The sequence below is a fragment of the Triticum aestivum genome, chromosome 3D, assembly GCF_018294505.1.
Source record: "Triticum aestivum cultivar Chinese Spring chromosome 3D, IWGSC CS RefSeq v2.1, whole genome shotgun sequence".
Classification (NCBI taxonomy): Eukaryota; Viridiplantae; Streptophyta; class Magnoliopsida; order Poales; family Poaceae; genus Triticum; species Triticum aestivum.
Window position 1 is genome coordinate 429,374,803 of NC_057802.1, and position 24,364 is coordinate 429,399,166.

The window sequence follows — 24,364 nt, forward strand, 5'->3', positions numbered from 1 at the left end:
GACGGGGCGGCAAAGCCTTGCCGCGATCTGGCTGATATCCCCGGCAAGGGTCTTGCCGGGGCCTTGCGGGCGCCCTCGGTAAGGATCTTGCCGGGGCCTTGTGGGTATCTTCGGCGGGAGCCTTGCCGGGGCCTCGTGGGCGTCCTCGGCAAGGAGCCTCACTGGTGCCTTCGGCAAGAGCCTTGCCGGGGCCTCGTGGGCGTCCTCGGCAAGGAGCCTTGCTGGTGTCTTGTCTTCTGGTTCTCATCTAGGCCTCGCAGGCCTTTTGTCTTCACAAAGATCTGCAAGCCACCAAGCAGGCGCCTCCCGAGCCTTGGTCCCAATGTTGTCGATGGTGTCGGAACTCTCAGGTTCAAGGGTGGCGGCCTTGCTGGTGTTGGGTAAGTTGCCCCGGCAAGGCTCTTGCCGGGGCTACGTGGGCCGCCCTGGCAAGGCCCTTGCCGGGGGAAGCCCATCTTGTCGCTTTGCTCTTCGCGCCTCTGGCTTGGGTGCTTGCCTTGGCAGTCTCGCGTCTTTGCTTCCTCTGCCCCGCCAAGCATGGCCGCAGGCGCGGCTACGACTGCCTGTGCACAAGTAAAGGGGTACAGAAGGGCCCCTACTTTTGTACACCGACAAAGGGGCGGACAAGGTTGCAACAGGTCCATACCACACCCAGGAGGGCATGGCAATATCACCAGGAAACAGTCGTGGCGGCGGCGGGGCATCGGGCGTCGCCCCTGGGTGGCCTAACCCTAGCATGACGAGCCTAACCCTAGCATGACGAAAAAACGCATATGATCTTTTCGATTGCCCTTGTTCAATTTGTTGAGACATGTATACTAGAGCCCTAACAAACAGGCCAAGCTTGGCAGCATGGGTTTACCAAAACCGCGGTAATCTAAATCGTCGGCACTTAAATGACTAGGCAATTATCACTGCCATGTTGATTTTTTTTTTAAAGATACCTTTTTCTGAAAACACGATACTGGGAATAGTATGATTTACAAAACTGTGGTATTTGTAGATGGTAAACACATCGGAATTTCCCAAACCGTGGTTTAGAAAAAAAACACGGGGCTAGGAGCAGAGAAGAGAAGTCAATCGGAAGAATCGTAAAAGCCTGGAGCTATCTTGGGAACTAAAAAAGAATCGGAATGGGAAGTATTTATTTCTTTCTTTAAATACTCTAAAAAAACAAGCTGCCAACCGCGGCCTTGGAGTTTTGAAAAGAAAAATACGACGATGAGTGTTTTCAACAGAAAATTGTGACAAGATGATAAACATGGGTATACGCCTTAACCTTTTCTTTATATTATAGTGCACATCGATTAATTTATGGTGAATAAACCCTAGAGGGTTGATATTATGTATTCTTTAGTTCTTTCATCAACTCAGATTTTGGAGCCCAAAATATCACAATCATGAAAGCAAACAGATTTTGACGAAAAGAAGCTTAATGTACATCATCAGTAGAGAGAATAGACAAAAAGGACACTACGGTAGAACAGGACATCTGATCTGAGCACATGCGTGACAAACATGTAGAGCAGGTATCCCTCGTCTGATTTCTTGAATGTTTTAATCTGATTCTCGAAATGAAAATTTGAAAAATAAAAAATAGTGCACATCGATTAATTTATGGTGAATAAACCCTAGAGGGTTGATATTATGTATTCTTTAGTTCTTTCATCAACTCAGATTTTGGAGCCCAAAATATCACAATCATGAAAGCAAACAGATTTTGACAAAAAGAAGCTTAATGTACATCATCAGTAGAGAGAATAGACAAAAAGGACACTACGGTAGAACAGGACATCTGATCTGAGCACATGCGTGACAAACATGTAGAGCAGGTATCCCTCGTCTGATTTCTTGAATGTTTTAATCTGATTCTCGAAATGAAAATTTGAAAAATAAAAAATAGTGCACATCGATTAATTTATGGTGAATAAACCCTAGAGGGTTGATATTATGTATTCTTTAGTTCTTTTTTTTGCGCATAATGTATTCTTTAGTTCTTTCATCAACTCAGATTTTGGAGCCCAAAATATCACAATCATGAAAGCAAACAGATTTTGACAAAAAGAAGCTTAATGTACATCATCAGTAGAGAGAATAGACAAAAAGGACACTACGGTAGAACACGACATCTGATCTGAGCACATGCGTGACAAACATGTAAAGCAGGTACCCCCGTCTGATTTCTTGAATGTTTTAATCTGATTCTCGAAATGAAAATTTGAAAAATAAAAAATACGCCGTTGCCGGGGATCGAACCCGGGTCACCCGCGTGACAGGCGGGAATACTTACCACTATACTACAACGACTTTGTTGAATTTATTTCTATAGCTAGAAATAAAACCATAGGTCGACCACTGAACCTATCACACCGGCAATTTTTTTTTTAGCACAGAAGCTGATATAAAGAGCATCAACAGAGGAGGCGATGCATTGAAAATCAAATAGATTACCAGCCACCAGGTCGGTGCTAATGTAAGCGTGAGAGTATTTACTGGCTCCCAGCTTGCACACATCAGGGGACTAAGATAAAGAGCCTTGTGAAGTTCTACCTCACACGACATCATCCTCCCGCCCTCTCCGGCTATAAAATCCCAACGGTGAAGCTTCCCCATCATGTAAACCATGTCCGTCTCCTCCACTCCCTGGTCACCGCTGCCTCCTCCTCATTCACTAGCCACCGGCTCCTAGTCACTTCATCGATGACAATGTTGTCGTGTCGGCCCGCAGGGTATTGGCTCGACAACGAGAGTTTGCTTTCACAGTTGCCTCATCTCCCTGCGCTGCACTTCTTGTGGCTACCAGAACATTCTCCTCACGCCACGAGACATGGGACGACTGGTGTGGCGGCGGGCGTAGTGGACCTGTTGCCTCAGGCGCCATCGTCCAACGATAAGATTATATCATCGCCTTCGATGCCTCCCAACCTCCGCCCCGTCTCCTTTGAGACCGAGACCGAGACCTGGGACACAATCAGGGTCGTTATGGACCTCTCCGCCCGCAATGTGGAGCATCGCTGCCGCGAAGGACGCGCCTTCAGTAACGCTTAGGTCTTGTACAATGCAAGGTGCTTACGGAAGGTGTTTAGCAAAATAAACTAGGTTTTCCTTAAACGTCGGTGCTTATTTGTACTCCCTCCGTTACTAAATATAAGTCTTTTTAGAGATTTCACTATGAACTAGATATGGAGCAAAATGAGTGAACTACACTCTAAAATATGTCCAGATACATCTGTATGTAGTTTGTAGTGAAATCTCTAAAAAGACTTACATTTAGGAACGGAGGGAGTACATGCTAGACGCTTAATTAGGCGTCTTTCCTGTAGAAATAGACACCGGTGCTTTAGAAAAGACTTAGTTTATTTTTGTAAGCACCTTCCTAAGGATTTAGCATTGTACAAGGTCTTATGTCCTGCAAACGATGGCGGGGAGGAGGAGTGGCATATCACCCTCTCTTCGCTCGACGCTCTGAGGAGGAGTGGACGGTCATGCATAGCACGACCGTCGTTGGAGGCTCGATCTGCCGCTACACGACCACACCCGCTTCTACCTCGACGAGGACTAGATGACATTAGTCTTTGCATTGTATCTTGTGCCTGTTTTCTAAAAAGCACGCCCACCTTTGCATTCAGCCTGACTGCAACCATTATTGGATTATATCAACGGATTCATCGTAAGGTCTGCGAGAGAATTTGCACGATGCCTTTTTGGTTTGCTTGATGCTAGCTCTAATATACGCATTTTCTTAAAAAACAACTCTAAGGGCATCTCCAACGACAATTTGTAATCCTACCGCATCCGTCCGCAAACATCGGGGACCAGTCCGCACACGTGAATGCGAGAGGCCGCCATCCAACTCTAGTCGTATACATTTTGACAGCATTTCAAACTAATCGGACAAAATTCGTTCAAACACGTCACGACGAATTTTCATTACATTTCGAACATCTAAAAAAAAGACCCGACCCTAAACCTATCTTACGGGGACGGCGCTCGACGTCCAAGCCCGTGTCGTCCTTCATTCACCGTCTTCACGACCACCGACGATAAGACCGATGAAGTGAAGGTGCGGTCTCCGGCAAGGAAGACTAGAACACGGGAGACGGACCGGCCCACATGAGACACAAGGCAACACCACCTCACGTGGCCTACTCATTCCTCGGAGGACTCCGCGACCTGTCTGTAGTCGGTGGACGTGAGGTCCACAATGGGAATGGTGGCGCCGGTGCTGTCTTCGTCCTACCAGGCGGGCTGATGGTTCGTCGTCCGCATCTGACGTTGTTCTCCGCGATCGCCTACAAAAGCACCTCCGCGGAGGCCGCTTCATGGCGAGCGGCGGCTTGAGTGCGGACATGATCGTAGATGGCACCCTACTCCGCGACGAAGTTGGGGTCTGCCACGGCCTCCTTGCTCGCCCGCTCGCCGTTGATATGGCCCTTCGCCAATCGGTGCTGCTCCAGGAGGAACATGTTGTACCACTATTCCTCCTGCGCCTTTTGAAACACCGACGGAGGCGCCAGCGCAGGCTGCACCTCCGCCATGGCGGTGTTGTAGTGCGCATGCGCCTGCTCCATGATGAAGCCAGCGTGCACAGAAGGCGCGGGAGCCGGGGCGGTGTCGTTGGAGCTAGTCTCCATTGTGGTCTCATCCTCATCGTTGGAGACTTCGGGCGAGCTGGCCAGCAAGTCGGCCTTGATCCATCTGGCACGACGGCCAGGGCGGCTGTCGGCGTCCTGGAAACGGGGGTGCCCAGACTTGCCTGCCTGCGGCCCGTGGCGTGGCTTCATCAACGGCCCGGTACGGCCCAGCTTCAGCAGCAAGAACTCAAGACCCTCGCGAGGGGCCAAGCCTCGCGAGGCGGACGACATCAAGACCTCCCTAGGGGCGGCCTCGTCAGGCTGGCTCCCGAGGAGCGGAGATATCTATGCAGGGTGCACCTCGCGAGGTTCACGTGACGTGAGCCATGACGACCAAGGCCAGGCGGGTGCCAGTGGGCGCAATGTACCCGTTTCCTCTTTGGTGCTAAGGAGGCAAGCGCAGGCGCGGAGTCCCGAGGGATCAAGGAAAGGTTTCCATATCGGTGCAACAAGACCAAGACCGCCAGGACGGCAGGACGGAGGTCATCGCGGAGCCCACAACAGCGTCACCACCAGAGCCTTTGGCAGGCGAAGACTACTTTTGTCAAGATAACTTGTACTAGTTGTCTCCCTTCAAATTTGGTCGTTGTGGAATCCCTTCCCGCCTACATTTGGAAAGAGGACCAAGGCCACTATAAATAGGACCTAGCCACCACCGTAGCAAGGACGGATCAATTCCACCCGGACCACCTCACCAGCTGATCGAGCTCAAGAACACCTCACCTCCTGAGGATGTTCACCCACTGTATTAGTTCATCCTCGGCCCCTCGAGGCAATCCACCACAAAGCTGGACTAGGGTATTACACCGCAAGGTGGCCCGAACCAGGATAAATCTCGGTGTCCCTTGTTCTTTGGGTTCGTCAAGCTAGGCCGTGGGATCGTTGAGCGAGCAGGCTGGGGAAAGAGAGTCCTTCATGCGCACCCCAGAGTTCGAACCTCTCAAGGGTGTGCGGAACCCGTAATCCGACATTTGGCGCGCCAGGTAAGGGTGTGTCGAAGCTTCGCCTCTCCATCTGCTCCACCTCCCGTCCGCTTTGTCTCTCCGTTCGGCTCTCATGGTAGGCACCGCACCTTCGGCTGGATCGACGGGCGCGCACGGAGGCGCCATGGGCCTCCGAGCCTTCACCCCTGCCTTACGACAAGTGCAGTGGTCACACCAGTTCAAGCCGGAGATGCCGCCTCGCTACGTTGGCACGGCGGACCCAGCGGCCTTCCTCCTGGCGTACGAGGAGGCCGTTCGGAAAGCCGGAGGTGACGACAAGGTCATGGCTAACTGGTTTCCCATGGCCCTCGCCGGCGTGCCGCGCGTCTGGCTGCTCAACCTGCCGGGATCTTCTATGGCCTCCTGGGAAGAGCTGTGCGATCTATTCGTCACGCGCTTCGAAGCACCGACGCCCCTCGCCATTGCAACTCTCCTCGGCGGTTCGTAGGCGCCACCCTCCGATCGCCATGTCAAGTAGTTCTTCCGCCAAATGGGTGCCGCCTCCGTGTAACAGGGAGCTCCTCCGGGATGGGCGGCGCCTAAGGCCGACCTCACCTTCGACTCAGGGGACCATCCGGCGACCACCGCTGGCTCAGGCGCGCTCCCGATGCTCTGCACACCCACCATCTGCAACGTGGCGGTAACCAAGACCCTCATCGACGGCGAGGCTGGCCTCAACGTGCTCTCCGTGGAAGCTTTCGGCTTACTCCACATGCCACACGGCCGGCTCCACCCCACCAAGCCCTTCTCGGGGGTTTGCAGCGGTTCCACTAGCCCTCTGGGGCAGATCCGCCTCCCTGTCACCTTCGGCACCCGCGACAACTACCGCACCGAGCTTATCGACTTCGACATCGCCCGCATCGATCTCCCATACAACGCCGTCCTCGGGTACCCGGCCCTGGCTCAGTTCATGGCGGCAACCCATCCTGCCTACAACCTCATGAAGATGCCGGGAAACAGCGGCGCCCTCACAGTGGCTGGAGACACCAAGGAGGCCCTGACGGCCCTCAAGCTCGCCTTCAGGGCCGCAGCAGCAGCACACCCAACTGACGAAACAGCACCTGGGGCCCAGGGGGCTGCGCCGGCAAAGAAGAAACAGTTGTTTTCTCAAGATCGGGCCAAGACAAAGCAGGTACCGGTCGACGAGGACGGGGCCTCAGGAGCCACCTTCACCATAGGTGCCGACCTCGCCCCGGACCAGGAGAAGGAATTGGTGAACTTCTTACGTAAGAATAAGGAGGTATTTGCCTGGGAGCCCAAGCAACTGGTTGGGATCCCAAGGGGGATAATCGAGCACCACCTGAAGGTGTGCCCTAACGTGCGCCCAGTGAAGCAGAAGGCGCGGCGACAGTCCACGGAGAAGCAGTCCTTCATCGTCCAGGAGACCCACAAGCTGCAAGAAGTAGGTGTCATCCACGAGGTATGGTACCCGGAGTGGCTGGCGAACCCGATCGTCGTGCCCAAGAAAGGCGGGAAGGAACACATGTGCGTCGACTTCACCAACCTCAACAAGGCCTGCCCTCAAGATCCGTTCCCGCTTCCACGCATCGACCAGATCGTCGACTCCACCGCCGAGTGCGACCTGCTATGATTCTTAGATGCCTTCTCGGGCTACCATCAGATCAAGATGGCGGTGCAGGGCGTTGAGAAGACGGCCTTCTTGACCCCGTGTGGGGTATACTGCTACACCTGCATGCCATTCGGGCTGCGCAACGCTAGGGCGACTTTCCAGCGACTGGTGTGTTGGAAATATGCCCTAGAGGCAATAATAAAATGGTTATTATTATATTTCCTCGTTCATGATAATTGTCTATTGTTCATGCTATAATTGTGTTATCCGGAAATCGTAATACATGTGTGAACACATAGACCATAACATGTCCCTAGTGAGCCTCTAGTTGACTAGCTCGTTGATCAATAGATGGTTACGGTTTCCTAACCATGCACATTGGATGTCATTGATAACGGGATCACATCATTAGGAGAATGATGTGATGGACAAGACCCAATCCTAAGCATAGCACTAGATCGTGTAGTTTGTTTGCTAAAGCTTTTCTAATGTCAAGTATCATTTCCTTAGACCATGAGATCGTGCAACTCCCGGATACCGTAGGAATGCTTTGGGTGTACTAAACGTCACAACGTAACTGGGTGGCTATAAAGGTGCACTACAGGTATCTCCGAAAGTGTCTGTTGGGTTGGCATGGATCGAGACTGGGATTTGTCACTCCGTATGACGGAGAGGTATCTCTGGGCCCACTCGGTAGGACATCACCATAATGAGCTCAATGTCATCCAGGAGTTGTTCACAGGATGATGTGTTACGGGAACGAGTAAAGAGACTTGCCGTAACGAGATTGAACAAGGTATCGGTATACCGACGATCGAATCTCGGGCAAGTATCGTACCGATAGACAAAGGGAATTGTATACGGGATTGATTGAATCCTCGACATCGTGGTTCATCCGATGAGATTATCGTGGAGCATGTGGGAGCCAACATGGGTATCCAGATCCCGCTGTTAGTTATTGACCGGAGAGTTGTCTCGGTCATGTCTACGTGTCTCCCGAACCCGTAGGGTCTACACACTTAAGGTTCGGTGACGCTAGAGTTGTAGATGTTGGGAATCGTAGCATAATTTAAAATTCTCCTACGCTCACCAAGATGCATCTATGGAGTCTACTAGCAACGAGGGGAAAGGAGTGCATCTACATACCCTTGTAGATCGCGAGCGGAAGCGTTCCAATGAACGTGGATGACGGAGTCGTACTCGCCGTGATCCAAATCACCGATGACCGAGTGCCGAACGGACGGCACCTCCACGTTCAACACACGTACGGTGCAGCGACGTATCCTCCTTATTGATCCAGCAAGGGGGAAGGAGAGGTTGATGGAGATCCAGCAGCACGACGGCGTGGTGGTGGATGTAGCGGGTCTCCGGCAGGGCTTCGCCAAGCTTCTGCGAGAGAGAGAGAGAGGTGTTGCAGGGGAGGAGGGAGGCGCCCAAGGCTGTGTATTGCTGCCCTCCCTCCCCCCCTTTATATAGGCCCCTTGGGAGGGGGGCCGGCCAAAACCCATCTAGGGTTGGGGGGCGGCGGCCAAGGGGTGGAAAGGGTTGCCTTGCCCCCAAAGCCAAGGGGGAAGTCCCCCACCCTAGGGTTCCCAACCCTAGGCGCATGGGGGGAGGCCCAAGGGGGGGCGCCCAGCCCACTAGGGGCTGGTTCCCTTCCCCTTTCACCCCATGGGGCCCTCCGGGATAGGTGGCCCCACCCGGTGGACCCCCGGGACCCTTCCGGTGGTCCCGGTACAATACCGGTAACCCCCGAAACTTTCCCGGTGGCCGAAACTTGACTTCCTATATATAATTCTTCACCTCCGGACCATTCCCGAACCTCTCGTGACGTCCGGGATCTCATCCGGGACTCCGAACAACTTTCGGGTTTCCACATACATATATCTCTACAACCCTAGCGTCACCGAACCTTAAGTGTGTAGACCCTACGGGTTCGGGAGACATGCAGACATGACCGAGATGCCTCTCCGGTCAATAACCAACAGCGGGATCTGGATACCCATGTTGGCTCCCACATGTTCCATGATGATCTCATCGGATGAACCACGGTGTCGAGGATTCAATCAATCCCGTATGCAATTCCCTTTGTCAAACGGTATGTTACTTGCCCGAGATTCGATCGTCGGTATCCCAATACCTTGTTCAATCTCGTTACCGGCAAGTCTCTTTACTCGTACCGCAATGCATGATCCCGTGACTAACGCCTTAGTCACATTGAGCTCATTATGATGATGCATTACCGAGTGGGCCCAGAGATACCTCTTCGTCACACGGAGTGACAAATCCCAGTCTCGATCCGTGCCAACCCAACAGACACTTTCGGAGATACCCGTAGTGCACCTTTATAGTCACCCAGTTACGTTGTGACGTTTGGCACACCCAAAGCACTCCTACGGTATCCGGGAGTTGCACGATCTCATGGTCTAAGGAAAAGATACTTGACATTGGAAAAGCTCTAGCAAACGAAACTACACGACCTTTTATGCTATGCTTAGGATTGGTTCTTGTCCATCACATCATTCTCCTAATGATGTGATCCCGTTATCAATGACATCCAATGTCCATAGTCAGGAAACCATGACTATCTGTTGATCAACGAGCTAGTCAACTAGAGGCTTACTAGGGACACGTTGTGGTCTATGTATTCACACATGTATTACGATTTCCGGACAATACAATTATAGCATGAACAATAGACGATTATCATGAACAAAGAAATATAATAATAACAATTTATTATTGCCTCTAGGGCATATTTCCAACAGTCTCCCACTTGCACTAGAGTCAATAATCTAGTTCACATCACCATGTGATTAACACTCACTGGTCACATCACCATGTGACCAACATCTAAAGAGTTTACTAGAGTCAACAATCTAGTTCACATCACTATGTGATTAACACTCAATGTGTTCTGGTTTGATCATGTTATGCTTGTGAGAGAGGTTATTAGTCAACGGGTCTGAACCTTTCAGAACCGTGTGCTTTACGAATATCTATGTCATCTTGTGGATGCTACCACGCGCTATTTGGAGCCATTTCAAATAATTGCTCTACTATACGAATCCGGTTTACTACTCAGAGTCAGCCGGATTAGTGTCAAAGTTCGCATCGATGTAACCCTTTACGACGAACTCCTTTCCACCTCCATAATCGAGAAAATTCCTTAATCCACTAGGTACTAAGGATAAGTTCGACCGCTGTCATGAGATCCTTTCCCGGATCACTATTGTACCCTCTTGACCAACTCATGGCAAGGCACACTACATGTGCGGTACACAACATAGCATACTATAGAGCCTACGTCTAAAGCATAGGGGACGACCTTCGTCCTTTCTCTATCTTCTGCTGTGGTCAGGTCTTGAGTCTTACTCAATACTGACACCTTGTAACACAGCCAAGAACTCCTTCTTTGCTGATCTATTTTGAACTCTTTCAAAATCATGTCAAGGTGTGCTGTCTTTTGAAAGTATCATCAGGCGTCTTGATCTATCTCTATGGATCTTGATGCCCAATATGTAAGCAGCTTTATCCAGGTCTTCCTTTGAAAAACTCCTTTCAAACAACCCTTTATGCTTTCCAGAAATTTTACATCATTTCGGATCAACAATATGTCATTCACATATACTTATCAGAAATGTTGTAGCGCTCCCACTCACTTTATTGTAAATACAAGTTTCTAACAAACTTTGTATAAACCCAAAAACTTTGATCACTCCATCAAAGCGTATATTCTGACTCCGAGATGCTTGCTCTAATCCATGGAAGGATCGCTGGAGCTAGCATACCTTTTAGCATCCTTAGGATCGACAAAACCTTTCTGATTGTATCACATACAACCTTTCCTTATGAAAACTGGTAAGGAAACTTGTTTTGACATCCATCTGCCAGATTTCATAAATGCAGCTAATGCTAACATGATTCCGACGGACCTAAGCATCGCTACGGATGAGAAAAACTCATCGTAGTCAACTCCTTGAGCTTGTGAAAATACTCTTTGCCACAAGTCGAGCTTCATAGACGGTAACATTACCGTCCATGTCTATCTTCTTCTTAAAGATCCATTTATCTCAATGGCTTGCCGATCATCGGGCAAGTTCACCAAAGTCCACGCTTTGTTCTGATACATGGATTCTATCTCGGATCTCATGGCCTCGAGCCATTCGTCGGAATATGGGCCCACCATCGCTTCTCCATAGCTCGTAGGTTCATTGTTGTCTAGCAACATGACTTCCAAGACAGGATCACGCATTACTCTGAAGTAGTGTGCATCCTCGTCGTCCTACGAGGTTTGGTAGTGACTTGATCCGAAGTTTCATGATCACTATCATAAGCTTCCACTTCAACTGGTATAGGTGCCACAGGAACAACTTCCTGTGCCCTGCTACACACTAGTTGAAGCGACGGTTCAATAACCTTATCAAGTCTCCACCATCCTCCCACTCAATTCTTTCGAGAGAAACTTTTCCTCGAGAAAGGACTCGTTTCTAGAAGCAATTACTTTTGCTTCCAGATCTGAAATAGGAGGTATACCCAACTGTTTTTGGGTATTCTATGAAGATGCATTTATCCGCTTTGGGTTCGAGCTTATCAGCCTGAAACTTTTTCACATAAGCATCGCAGCCCCAAACTTTTAAGAAGCGACAACTTAGGTTTCTCTAAATGGTGTCGTCTCAACGGAATTGAGTGGTGCCCCTTTTAAAGTGAATGCGGTTGTCTCTAATGCCTAACCCATAAACGATAGTGGTAATTCGATAAGAAACATCATGGTATGCACCATATCCAATAGGGTGCAGTTATGATGTTCGGACACACCATCACACTATGGCGTTCCAGGCGGTATTAATTGTGAAACACTTTCCACAATGTCTCAATTGTGTGCCAAACTCGTCTCTCAGATACTCATCTCTATGATCATATCACAGACATTTTATCCTCTTGTCACGACGATCTTCAACTTCACTCTGAAATTACTTGAACCTTTCAATAATTCAGACTAGTGTTTCATCAAGTAAATACACTCAGCATCTACTCAAATCATCTGTGAAGTAAGAACATAACGATATCCACTGCATGCATCAACACTCATTGGACTGCGTACATCAAAATGTATTACTTCCAATAAGTTGCTCTCTTGTTCCATCTTACTGAAAACGAGGACTTTCAGTCATCTTGCCCATGTGGTATGTTTTGCATGTCTCAAGTGATTCAAAATCAAGTGAGTCCAAACGATCCATCTGCATGGAGTTTCTTCATGCATATATACCAATAGACATGGTTCGCATGTCTCAATCTTTTCAAAACGAGTGAGTCCAAAGATCCATCTATATGGAGCTTCTTCATGCGTTTTATACCAATATGACTCAAGTGGCAGTGCCACAAGTATGTGGTACTATCATTACTATCTTATATCTTTTGGCACGAACATGTGTATCATGGCGATCGAGATTCATTTCAGGTGCAAGACCATTGAAGGTATTATTCAAATAAACAGAGTAACCATTATTCTCCTTAAATGAATAACCGTATTGCGATAAACATAATCCAATCATGCTCAACGCAAACACCAAATCTCGATAGTAGAGGGAGCATGCGATGCTTCGATCACATCAACCTTGGAAACACTTCCAACACATATCGTCATCTCACCTTTAGCTAGTCTCCGTTTATTCCGCAGCTTTTATTTCGAGTTACTAACACTTAGCAACCGAACCGGTATCTAATACCCTGGTGCTGCTAGGAGTACTAGTAAAGTACACATTCATATAACGTATATCCAATATACTTCTGTCGACCTTGCCTGCCTTCTCATCTACCAAGTATCTAGGGTAGTACTGCTTCAGTGACCGTTCCTCTCATTATAGAAGCACTTAGTCTCGGGTTTGGGTTCAACCTTGGGATTCTTCACTAGAGCAGCAAACGACTTGCTGTTTCATGAAGTATCCCTTTTGCCCTTGCCCTTCTTAAACTAGTGGTTTTACTAACCATCAACAATTGATGCTCCTTCTTGATTTCTACTCTCGCGGTGTCAAACATCGCGAATAGCTCAAGGATCATCATAACTATCCTTGATATGTTATAGTCCATCACGAAGCTCTACTAGCTTGGTGGCAGTGACTATGGAGAACTATCACTATCTCATCTGGGAGATTAACTCCCACTTGATTCAAGCGATTGTGGCACTCAGACAATCTGAGCACATGCTCAAAGATTGAGCTTTTCTCCCTTAGTTTGCAGGCTTAAGAAACTTGTCAGAGGTCTCATACCTCTTGACGTGGGCACTAGTCTGAAATCCCAATTTTAGTCTTCGGAACATCTCACATGTTCTGCGACGTTTCAAAAACGTCTTTGGTGCCACAATTCTAAACCGCACTGAACTATCACGTAGTCATCAAAACGTGTATGTCAGATGTTTCGTAACATCTACAGACGACGCTGAGGTTCAGCACACCGAGCGGTGCATTAAGGACATAAGCCTTCTGTGCAGCAATGAGGACAATCCTCAGTTTACGGATCCAGTCCGCATAATTGCTACTACCAACTTTCAACTAAATTTTCTCTAGGAACATATCTTAACCAGTAGAACTAAAGTGCAAGCTATGACATAATTTGCAAATACCTTTTTGACTATGTTCATGATAATGAAGTTCATCTGATTATGAACTCCCACTCAGATAGACATCCCTCTAGTCATCTAAGTGATACATGATCCGAGTCAAACTAGGCCGTGTCCGATCATCACGTGAGACGGACTAGTCATCATCGGTGAACATCTCCATGTTGATCGTATCTTCTATACGACTCATGCTCGACCTTTCGGTCCTCCGTGTTCCGAGGCCATGTCTGTACATGCTAGGCTCGTCAAGTCAACCTAAGTGTATTCCGTGTGTTCCGAGGCCATGTCTGTACATGGTAGGCTCGTGAACACCCGTTGTATTCGAACGTTAGAATCTATCACACCCGATCATCACGTGGTGCTTCGAAACAACGAACCTTCGCAACGGTGCACAGTTAGGGTGAACACTTTCTTGAAATTATTATAAGGGATCATCTTACTTACTACCGTCGCTCTAAGCAAATAAGATGCAAAAACATGATAAACATCACATGCAATCAAATAGTGACATGATATGGCCAATATCATCATGCTCCTTTGATCTCCATCTTCGGGGCACCATGATCATCTTCGTCACCGGCATGACACCATGATCTCCATCATCATGATCTCCATCATTGTGTCTTCATGAAGTCGTCACGCCAACGATTACTTCTACTTGTATGGCTAACGCGCTTAGCAATAAAGTAAAGTAATTTACATGGCGTTATTCAATGACATGCAGGTCATACAAAAATAAAGACAACTCCTATGGCTCCTGCCGGTTGTCATACTCATCGACATGCAAGTTGTGATTCCTATTACAAGAATATGATCAATCTCATACATCACATATATCATTCATCACATCTTCTGGCCATATCACATCACATAGCACATGCTGCAAAAACAAGTTAGACGTCCTCTAATTGTTGTTGCAAGTTTTTACGTGGCTTGTATAGGTTTCTAGCAAGAACGTTTCTTACCTACGTAAAACCACAATGCGATTTGCCAATTTCTATTTACCCTTCATAAGGACCCTTTTCATCGAATCCGTTCCGACTAAAGTAGGAGAGACAGACACCCGCTAGCCACCTTATGCATCTAGTGCATGTCAGTCGGTGGAACCTGTCTCACGTAAGCGTACGTGTAAGGTCGGTCCGGGCCGCTTCATCCTACAATGCCACCGAAACAAGAAACGACTAGTAGCGGCAAGAAGAATTGGCAAACTCAACGCCCACAACTGCTTTGTGTTCTACTCGTGCATAGTAACTACGCATAGACCTGGCTCATGATGCCACTGTTGGGAATCGTAGCATAATTTAAAATTTTCCTACGCTCACCAAGATGCATCTATGGAGTCTACTAGCAACGAGGGGAAAGGAGTGCATCTACATACCCTTGTAGATCGCGAGCGGAAGCGTTCCAATGAACGTGGATGACAGAGTCGTACTCGCCGTGATCCAAATCACCGATGACCGAGTGCCGAACGGACGGCACCTCCGCGTTCAACACACGTACGGTGCAGCGACGTCTCCTCCTTCTTGATCCAGCAAGGGGGAAGGAGATGTTGATGGAGATCCAGCAGCACGACGGCGTGGTGGTGGATGTAGCGGGTCTCCGGCAGGGCTTCGCCAAGCTTCTGCGAGAGAGAGAGAGGTGTTGCAGGGGAGGAGGGAGGCGCCCAAGGCTGTGTATTGCTGCCCTCCCTCCCCCCCCTTTATATAGGCCCCCTTGGGAGGGGGGCCGGCCAAAACCCATCTAGGGTTGGGGGGGCGGCGGCCAAGGGGTGGAAGGGTTGCCTTGCCCCCCAAGCCAAGGGGGAAGTCCCCCACCCTAGGGTTCCCAACCCTAGGCGCATGGGGGGAGGCCCAAGGGGGGGCGCCCAGCCCACTAGGGGCTGGTTCCCTTCCACTTTCAGCCCATGGGGCCCTCCGGGATAGGTGGCCCCACCCGGTGGACCCCCGGGACCCTTCCGGTGGTCCCGGTACAATACCGGTAACCCCCGAAACTTTCCCGGTGGCCGAAACTTGACTTCCTATCTATAATTCTTCACCTCCGGACCATTCCAGAACATCTCGTGACGTCCGGGATCTCATCCAGGACTCCGAACAACTTTCGGGTTTCCGCATACATATATCTCTACAACCCTAGCGTCACCGAACCTTAAGTGTGTAGACCCTACGGGTTCGGGAGACATGCAGACATGACCGAGACGCCTCTCCGGTCAATAACCAACAGCAGGATCTGGATACCCATGTTGGCTCCCACATGTTCCACGATGATCTCATCGGATGAACCACGGTGTCGAGGATTCAATCAATCCCGTATGCAATTCCCTTTGTCAAACGGTATGTTACTTGCCCGAGATTCGATCGTCGGTATCCCAATACCTTGTTCAATCTCGTTACCGGCAAGTCTCTTTACTCGTACCGCAATGCATGATCCCGTGACTAACGCCTTAGTCACATTGAGCTCATTATGATGATGCATTACCGAGTGGGCCCAGAGATACCTCTCCGTCACACGGAGTGACAAATCCCAGTCTCGATCCGTGCCAACCCAACAGACACTTTCGGAGATACCCGTAGTGCACCTTTATAGTCACCCAGTTACGTTGTGACGTTTGGCACACCCAAAGCACTCCTACGGTATCCGGGAGTTGCACGATCTCATGGTCTAAGGAAAAGATACTTGACATTGGAAAAGCTCTAGCAAACGAAACTACACGACCTTTTATGCTATGCTTAGGATTGGGTCTTGTCCATCACATCATTCTCCTAATGATGTGATCCCGTTATCAATGACATCCAATGTCCATAGTCAGGAAACCATGACTATCTGTTGATCAACGAGCTAGTCAACTAGAGGCTTACTAGGGACACGTTGTGGTCTATGCATTCACACATGTATTACGATTTCCGGACAATACAATTATAGCATGAACAATAGACGATTATCATGAACAAAGAAATATAATAATAACAATTTATTATTGCCTCTAGGGCATATTTCCAACAGTAGAGATATTAGTATGCGGTTAACCGAAAGTTCTTCGGAGTCCCGGATGAGATCCCGGACGTCACGAGGAGTTCCGGAATGGTCCGGGGGTAAAGATTTATATATAGGAAGTCCAGTTTCGGCCACCGGGAGAGTTTCGGGGGTCACCGGTATTGTACCGGGACCACCGGAAGGGTCCCGGGGGGTCCATCGGGTGGGGCCACCTATCCCAGAGGGCCCCATGGGCTGAAGTGGCGTGGGAACCAGCCCCTGGTGGGCTGGTGCGCCCCACCCAAGGGCCCAAGGCGCCTAGGGTTGGAAACCCTAGGGGGCCGTTGCCCCCCGAGGGGGCATGCGCCCCCTGGTTGGAAACCCTAAGGGGGATGTTGCCCCCCGAGGGGCCGCCCCCCTCTAGATGGGATCTCCAAGGGGGGCATGCGCCCCCTAGCCCTTATATATAGTGGAGGGGAGGGAGGGCAGCCGCACCCTAAGCCCTGGCGCCTCCCTCCCCCTCCCGTGATACCTCTTCCTCCTCCAGTAGCGCTTGGCGAAGCCCTGCTGTAATCCCGCTGCTTCCACCACCACGCCATCGTGCTGCTAGATCTCCATCAACTTCTCCTTCCCTCTTGCTGGATCAAGAAGGAGGAGACGTCTCCGCTCCGTACGTGTGTTGAACGCGGAGGTGCCGTCCGTTTGGCGCTAGGATCATCGGTGATTTGGATCACGATGAGTACGACTCCATCAACCCCGTTCTCTTGAACGCTTCCGCTCGCGATCTTCAACGGTATGAAGATGCACTCTCCTCTCTCTCGTTGCTAGTTACTCCATAGATTGATCTTGGTGATGCGTAGAATTTTTTTAATTTCTGCTACGATTCCCAACAGTGGCATCATGAGCTAGGCCTATGCGTAGTTTCTATGCACGAGTAGAACACAAGTTGTTGTGGGCGTCGATTTTGTCAGTTTACTTGCCGTTACTAGTCTTATCTTGATTCGGCGGCATCGTGGGATGAAGCGGCCCGGACCGACCTTACATGTACGCTTACGTGAGACAGGTTCCACCGACTGACATGCACTAGTTGCATAAGGTGGCTAGCGGGTGTCTGTCTCTCCCACTTTAGTCGGATCGGATTCGATGAAAAGGGTCCTTGGGTAAATAGAAATTGGCATATCACGTTGTGGTTTTGGCGTAGGTAAGAAACGTTCTTGCTAGAAACCTATAGCAGCCACGTAAAAAATTTGCAACAACAATTAGAGGACGTCTAACTTGTTTTTGCAGCAAGTGTCATGTGATGTGATATGGCCAGAAGGATGTGATGAATGATATATGTGATGTATGAGATTGATCATGTTCTTGTAATAGGAATTATGACTTGCATGTCGATGAGTATGACAACCGGCAGGAGCCATAGGAGTTGTCTTAATTTATTTATGACCTGCGTGTCAACTGGAACGTCATGTAATTACTTAACTTTATTGCTAACCCTTAGCTACAGTAGTAGAAGTAATAGTTGGCGAGACAACTTCATGAAGACACGATGATGGAGATCATGGTGTCATGCCGGTAACGATGATGATCATGGCGCCCCGAAGATGGAGATCAAAAGGAGCAAGATGATATTGGCCATATCATGTCACTATTTGATTGCATGTGATGTTTATCATGTTTTACATCTTATTTGCTTAGAACGACGGTAGCCTAAATAAGATGATCTCTCACTAAAATTTCAAGAATTGTGTTCCCCCTAACTGTGCACCGTTGCTAAAGTCCGTTGTTCCGAAGCACCACGTGATGATCGGGTGTGATAGGTCCTAACGTTCGCACACAACGGGTGTAAGCCAGATTTACACACGCAATACACTTACGTTGACTTGACGAGCCTAGCATGTACAGACATGGCCTCGGAACACGGAAGACCGAAAGGTCGAACATGAGTCATATAGAAGATACGATCAACATGAAGATGTTCACCGATGATGACTAGTCTGTCTCACGTGATGATCGGACACGGCCTAGTTGACTCGGATCATGTATCACTTAGATGACTAGAGGGATGTCTGTCTGAGTGGAAGTTCATTAATAATTTGATTAGATGAACTTAATTATCATGAACTTAGTCTAAAATCTTTACAATATGTCTTGTAGATCAAATGGCCCACGCTAATGTCAACCTCAACTTCAACGTGTTCCTAGAGAAAACCAAGCTGAAAGACGATGGTAGCAACTATACGGACTGGGTCCGGAACTTGAGGATCATCCTCATAGCTGCCAAGAAAGCATATGTCCTTGAAGCACCGCTAGGTGAAGCACCCGTCCCAGCAAACCAAGACGTTATGAACGCTTGGCAAACACGTGTTGATGATTACTCCCTGGTTCAGTGCGGCATGCTTTACAACTTAGAACCGGGGCTCCAAAAGCGTTTCGAGCAGCACGGAGCATATGAGATGTTCCAAGAGCTGAAAATGGTTTTCCAAGCTCATGCCCGGGTCGAGAGATATGAAGTCTCCGACAAGTTATACAGTTGTAAGATGGAGGAGAATAGTTCCATCAGCGAACACATACTCAAAATGTCTGGGTTGCACAACCGCTTGTCTCAGCTGGGAGTTAATCTCCCGGATGACGCGGTCGTTGACAGAATCCTTCAGTCGCTCCCACCTAGCTACAAGAGCTTTGTGATGAACTTCAATATGCAGGGGATGGAAAAGACCATTCCTGAGGTATATTCAATGCTGAAATCAGCGGAGGTGGAGATCAAAAAGGAACATCAAGTGTTGATGGTGAATAAAACCACTAAGTTCAAGAAAGGCAAGGGTAAGAAGAACTTCAAGAAAGACGGCAAGGGAGTTGCCGCGCCCGGTAAGCAAGCTGTCGGGAAGAAGACAAAGAATGGACCCAAGCCTGAGACTGAGTGCTTTTATTGCAAGGGAAACAGTCACTTGAAGCGGAACTGCCCCAAGTACTTAGCGGATAAGAAGGCCGGCAATACCAAAGGTATATGTGATATACATGTTATTGATGTGTACCTAACTAGCGCTCGTAGTAGCTCCTGGGTATTTGATACCGTGCGGTTGCTCATATTTGTAACTCAAATGCGTCTTCATAGGATACCCTAAGGAAAGCATTGGGTATACCTTCTACCTCAGATCCGAAGGCAAGATCTTCGTTGCCAAGAACGGGTCCTTTCTGGAGAAAGAGTTTCTCTCGAAAGAAGTAAGTGGGAGGAAAGTGGAACTTGATGAGATGACCCCTCTCGAACCAGAAAGTAGCGCAGCACAAGAAAATGTTTCTGTGGTGCCTGCACCGACTAGAGAGGAAGTTAATGATGACGATCATGATCAAGTTACCACTAAACTTCGTAGGTCCACAAGGACATGTTCTGCACCAGAGTGGTACGGCAACCATGTCCTGGAAATCATGTTGTTGGACAACGGTGAACCTTCGAACTATGAAGAAGCAATGGCGGGCCCAGATTCCAACAAATGGCTTGAAGCCATGCAATCCGAGATAGGATCCATGTATGAAAACAAAGTATGGACTTTGACAGACTTGCCCGATGATCGGCGAGCGATAGGAAATAAATGGATCTGTAAGAAGAAGACGGACGCGGATGGAAATGTTACCATCTATAAAGCTCGACTCGTCGCTAAGGGTTATCGACAAGTTCAAGGAGTTGACTACGATGAGACCTTCTCACCCATAGCGAAGCTGAAGTCCGTTCGAATCATGTTAGCAATTGCCGCATTCTACGATTATGAAATATGGCAAATGGACGTCAAAACGGCATTCCTTAACGGCTTCCTTAAGGAAGAATTTTATATGATGCAACCGGAAGGTTTTGTCGATCCTAAGAATGCTGACAAGGTATGCAAGCTCCAGCTCTCAATCTATGGGCTGGTGCAGGCATCTCGGAGTTGGAACATTCGCTTTGATGAGATGATCAAAGCGTTTGGGTTTACACAGACTTATGGAGAAGCCTGTGTTTACAAGAAAGTGAGTGGGAGCTCTGTAGCATTTCTCATATTATATGTGGATGACATACTATTGATGGGAAATGATATAGAATTCTTGGAAAGCATAAAGGCCTACTTGAATAAGTGTTTTTCAATGAAGGACCTTGAAGAAGCTGCTTACATATTAGGCATCAAGATCTATAGAGATAGATCGAGACGCCTCATAGGTCTTTCACAAAGCACATACCTTGACAAGATATTGAAGAAGTTCAATATGGATCAGTCCAAGAAGGGGTTCTTTCCTGTATTGCAAGGTGTGAAATTGAGCACGGCTCAATGCCCGACCACGGCAGAAGATAGAGAAAATATGAGTGTCGTCCCCTATGCCTCGGCCATAGGGTCTATTATGTATGCCATGCTGTGTACCAGACCTGATGTAAACCTTGCCGTAAGTTTGGTAGGAAGGTACCAAAGTAATCCCGGCATGGAACACTGGACAGCGGTCAAGAACATCCTGAAGTACCTGAAAAGGACTAAGGATATGTTTCTCGTTTATGGAGGTGATGAAGAGCTCGTCGTAAAGGGTTACGTCGATGCTAGCTTCAACACAGATCTGGATGACTATAAGTCACAAACCGGATACGTGTATATTTTGAATGGTGGGGCAGTTAGCTGGTGCAGTTGCAAGCAAAGCGTCGTGGCGGGATCTACATGTGAAGCGGAGTACATGGCAGCCTCGGAGGCAGCACATGAAGCAATCTGGATGAAGGAGTTCATTGCCGACCTAGGAGTTATTCCCAATGCATCGGGGCCGATGACTCTCTTCTGTGACAACACTGGAGCTATTGCCCTTGCCAAGGAGCCCAAGTTTCACAAGAAGACCAGACACATCAAGCGTCGCTTCAACTCCATTCGTGAAAATATTCAAAATGGAGACATAGATATTTGTAAAGTGCATACGGATTTGAATGTCGCAGATCCGTTGACTAAACCTCTTCCACGGGCGAAACATGATCAACACCAGAACTCTATGGGTGTACGATTCATCACAATGTAACTAGATTATTGACTCTAGTGCAAGTGGGAGACTGTTGGAAATATGCCCTAGAGGCAATAATAAAATGGTTATTATTATATTTCCTTGTTCATGATAATTGTCTATTGTTCATGCTATAATTGTGTTATCCGGAAATCGTAATACATGTGTGAACACATAAACCATAACATGTCCCTAGTGAGCCTCTAGTTGACTAGCTCGTTGATCAATAGATGGTTACAGTTTCCTGACCATGGACATTGGATGTCATTGATAATGGGATCACATCATTAGGAGAATGATGTGATGGACAAGACCCAATCCTAAGCATAGCACTAGATCGTGTAGTTCATTTGCTAAAGCTTTTCTAATGTCAAGTATCATTTCCTTAGACCATGAGATCGTGCAACTCCCGGATACCGTAGGAATGCTTTGGGTGTACCAAACGTCACAACGTAACTGGGTGGCTATAAAGGTGCACTACAGGTATCTCCGAAAGTGTCTGTTGGGTTGGCACAGATCGAGACTGAGATTTGTCACTCCGTATGACGGAGAGGTATCTCTGGGCCCACTCGGTAGGACATCATCATAATGAGCTCAATGTGATCAAGGAGTTGTTCACAAGATGATGTGTTACGGGAACGAGTAAAGAGATTTGTCGTAACGAGATTGAACAAGGTATCGGTATACCGACGATCGAATCTCGGGCAAGTATCGTACCGATAGACAAAGGGAATTGTATACGGGATTGATTGAATCCTCGACATCGTGGTTCATCCGATGAGATTATCGTGGAGCATGTGGGAGCCAACATGGGTATCCAGATCCCGCTGTTGGTTATTGACCGGAGAGTTGTCTCGGTCATGTCTACGTGTCTCCCGAACCCGTAGGGTCTACACACTTAAGGTTCGGTGACGCTAGAGTTGTAGAGATATTAGTATGCGGTTAACCGAAAGTTGTTCGGAGTCCCGGATGAGATCCCGGACGTCACAAGGAGTTCCGGAATGGTCCGGAGGTAAAGATTTATATATAGGAAGTCCAGTTTCGGCCACCGGGAGAGTTTCGGGGGTCACCGGTATTGTACTGGGACCACTAGAAGGGTCCCAGGTGGGGCCACCTATCCCGGAGGGCCCCATGGGCTGAAGTGGCGTGGGAACCAGACCCTGGTGGGCTGGTGCGCCCCACCCAAGGGCCCAAGGCGCCTAGGGTTGGAAACCCTAGGGGGCCGTTGCCCCCCGAGGGGGCATGCGCCCTCCTGGTTGGAAACCCTAAGGGGGGCCGTTGGCCCCCGAGGGGCCGCCGCCCCCCTCTAGATGGGATCTCCAAGGGGGGCATGCGCCCCCCTAGCCCCTATATATAGTGGAGGGGAGGGAGGGCAACCGCACCCTAAGCCCTGGCGCCTCCCTATCCCTCCCGTGACACCTCTTCCTCCTCCAGTAGCGCTTGGCGAAGCCCTGCTGGAATCCTGCTGCTTCCACCACCACGCCGTCGTGCTGCTGGATCTCCATCAACTTCTCCTTCCCCCTTGCTGGATCAAGAAGGAGGAGACGTCTCCGCTCCGTACGTGTGTTGAACGCGGAGGTGCCGTCCGTTCGGCGCTAGGATCATCGGTGATTTGGATCACGACGAGTACGACTCCATCAACCCCGTTCTCTTGAACGCTTCCGCTCGCGATCTTCAACGGTATGAAGATGCACTCTCCTCTCTCTCGTTGCTAGTTACTCCATAGATTGATCTTGGTGATGCGTAGAATTTTTTTAATTTCTGCTACGATTCCCAACATGATGCACATCGTCCTAGGCCAACAGCTCGGTAGGAACGCTGAGGCCTACGTCGACACATTGTGGTGAAATCTCGGGAGGCAAGGACCCTCATCCAGGATCTGGAGGAGACTTTCAACAGCCTACGCAAGGTGGACCTGCGGCTCAACCCAGAGAAGGTCAAAGCAATAGAAGGCATGAGCCCGCCGCAGACTCTCAAGGAAATGCAAAAGCTCACGGGTTGCGTGACTTCACCGGGGCGCTTCATTTCCAAGCCGGGGAGCGCGACCTCCCGTTCTTCAAGCTGATGAAGAAGAAGGGCCCGTTCGAGTGGATTCCGGAAGCTGACGCGGCGTTTCAAGACCTCAAGAGATACCTCACCAGCCCACCGGTGATGGTGGCGCCCCGTCCTCTTGAGCCCCTAGTGCTCTACCTGGGTGCCACGCCTCACTCAACCAGCGCGACGCTGGTGGCTGTCTGGGAAGGGCGCCAGGCCAAGGTCCAGCCAAACGACACTACAGGGCCGGTCGGGACAATGCAACGCCAAGACGGTGCCTGTAGAGCCGCGGCGGTGCCAACAAATGATCAGGCTCCACAAGACGGCCCTCCTGAGGCTGCAGTTGCCCCAACAGGCGACCGAGCTCCTCGGGAGGTCTCGGACTCCACCAACACTTCCGCCCTCGTCAAGCACCCGGTGTACTTCGTCAGCACGGTACTGCATGACGCACGGGCACGCTACCCCATGCCACAGAAGCTGCTGCTCGCGCTCCTCGTCGCCTCGCGCAAGCTGCGCCACTACTTCCAAGGCCACCCCATTAAGGTCGTTTCAGCTT

At 49.2% G+C, this 24,364-nt stretch overlaps 1 non-coding gene across 1 annotated transcript; it reads right to left on the reverse strand.

Annotated features, from left to right (window-relative positions):
* Positions 1–2,235: 2,235 nt before the first annotated feature.
* TRNAD-GUC (transfer RNA aspartic acid (anticodon GUC)) lies at positions 2,236–2,307 on the reverse strand. Its single transcript has one exon. It is a non-coding gene; the product is annotated as a tRNA-Asp (tRNA).
* Between the last annotated feature and the right edge of the window lie 22,057 nt (positions 2,308–24,364).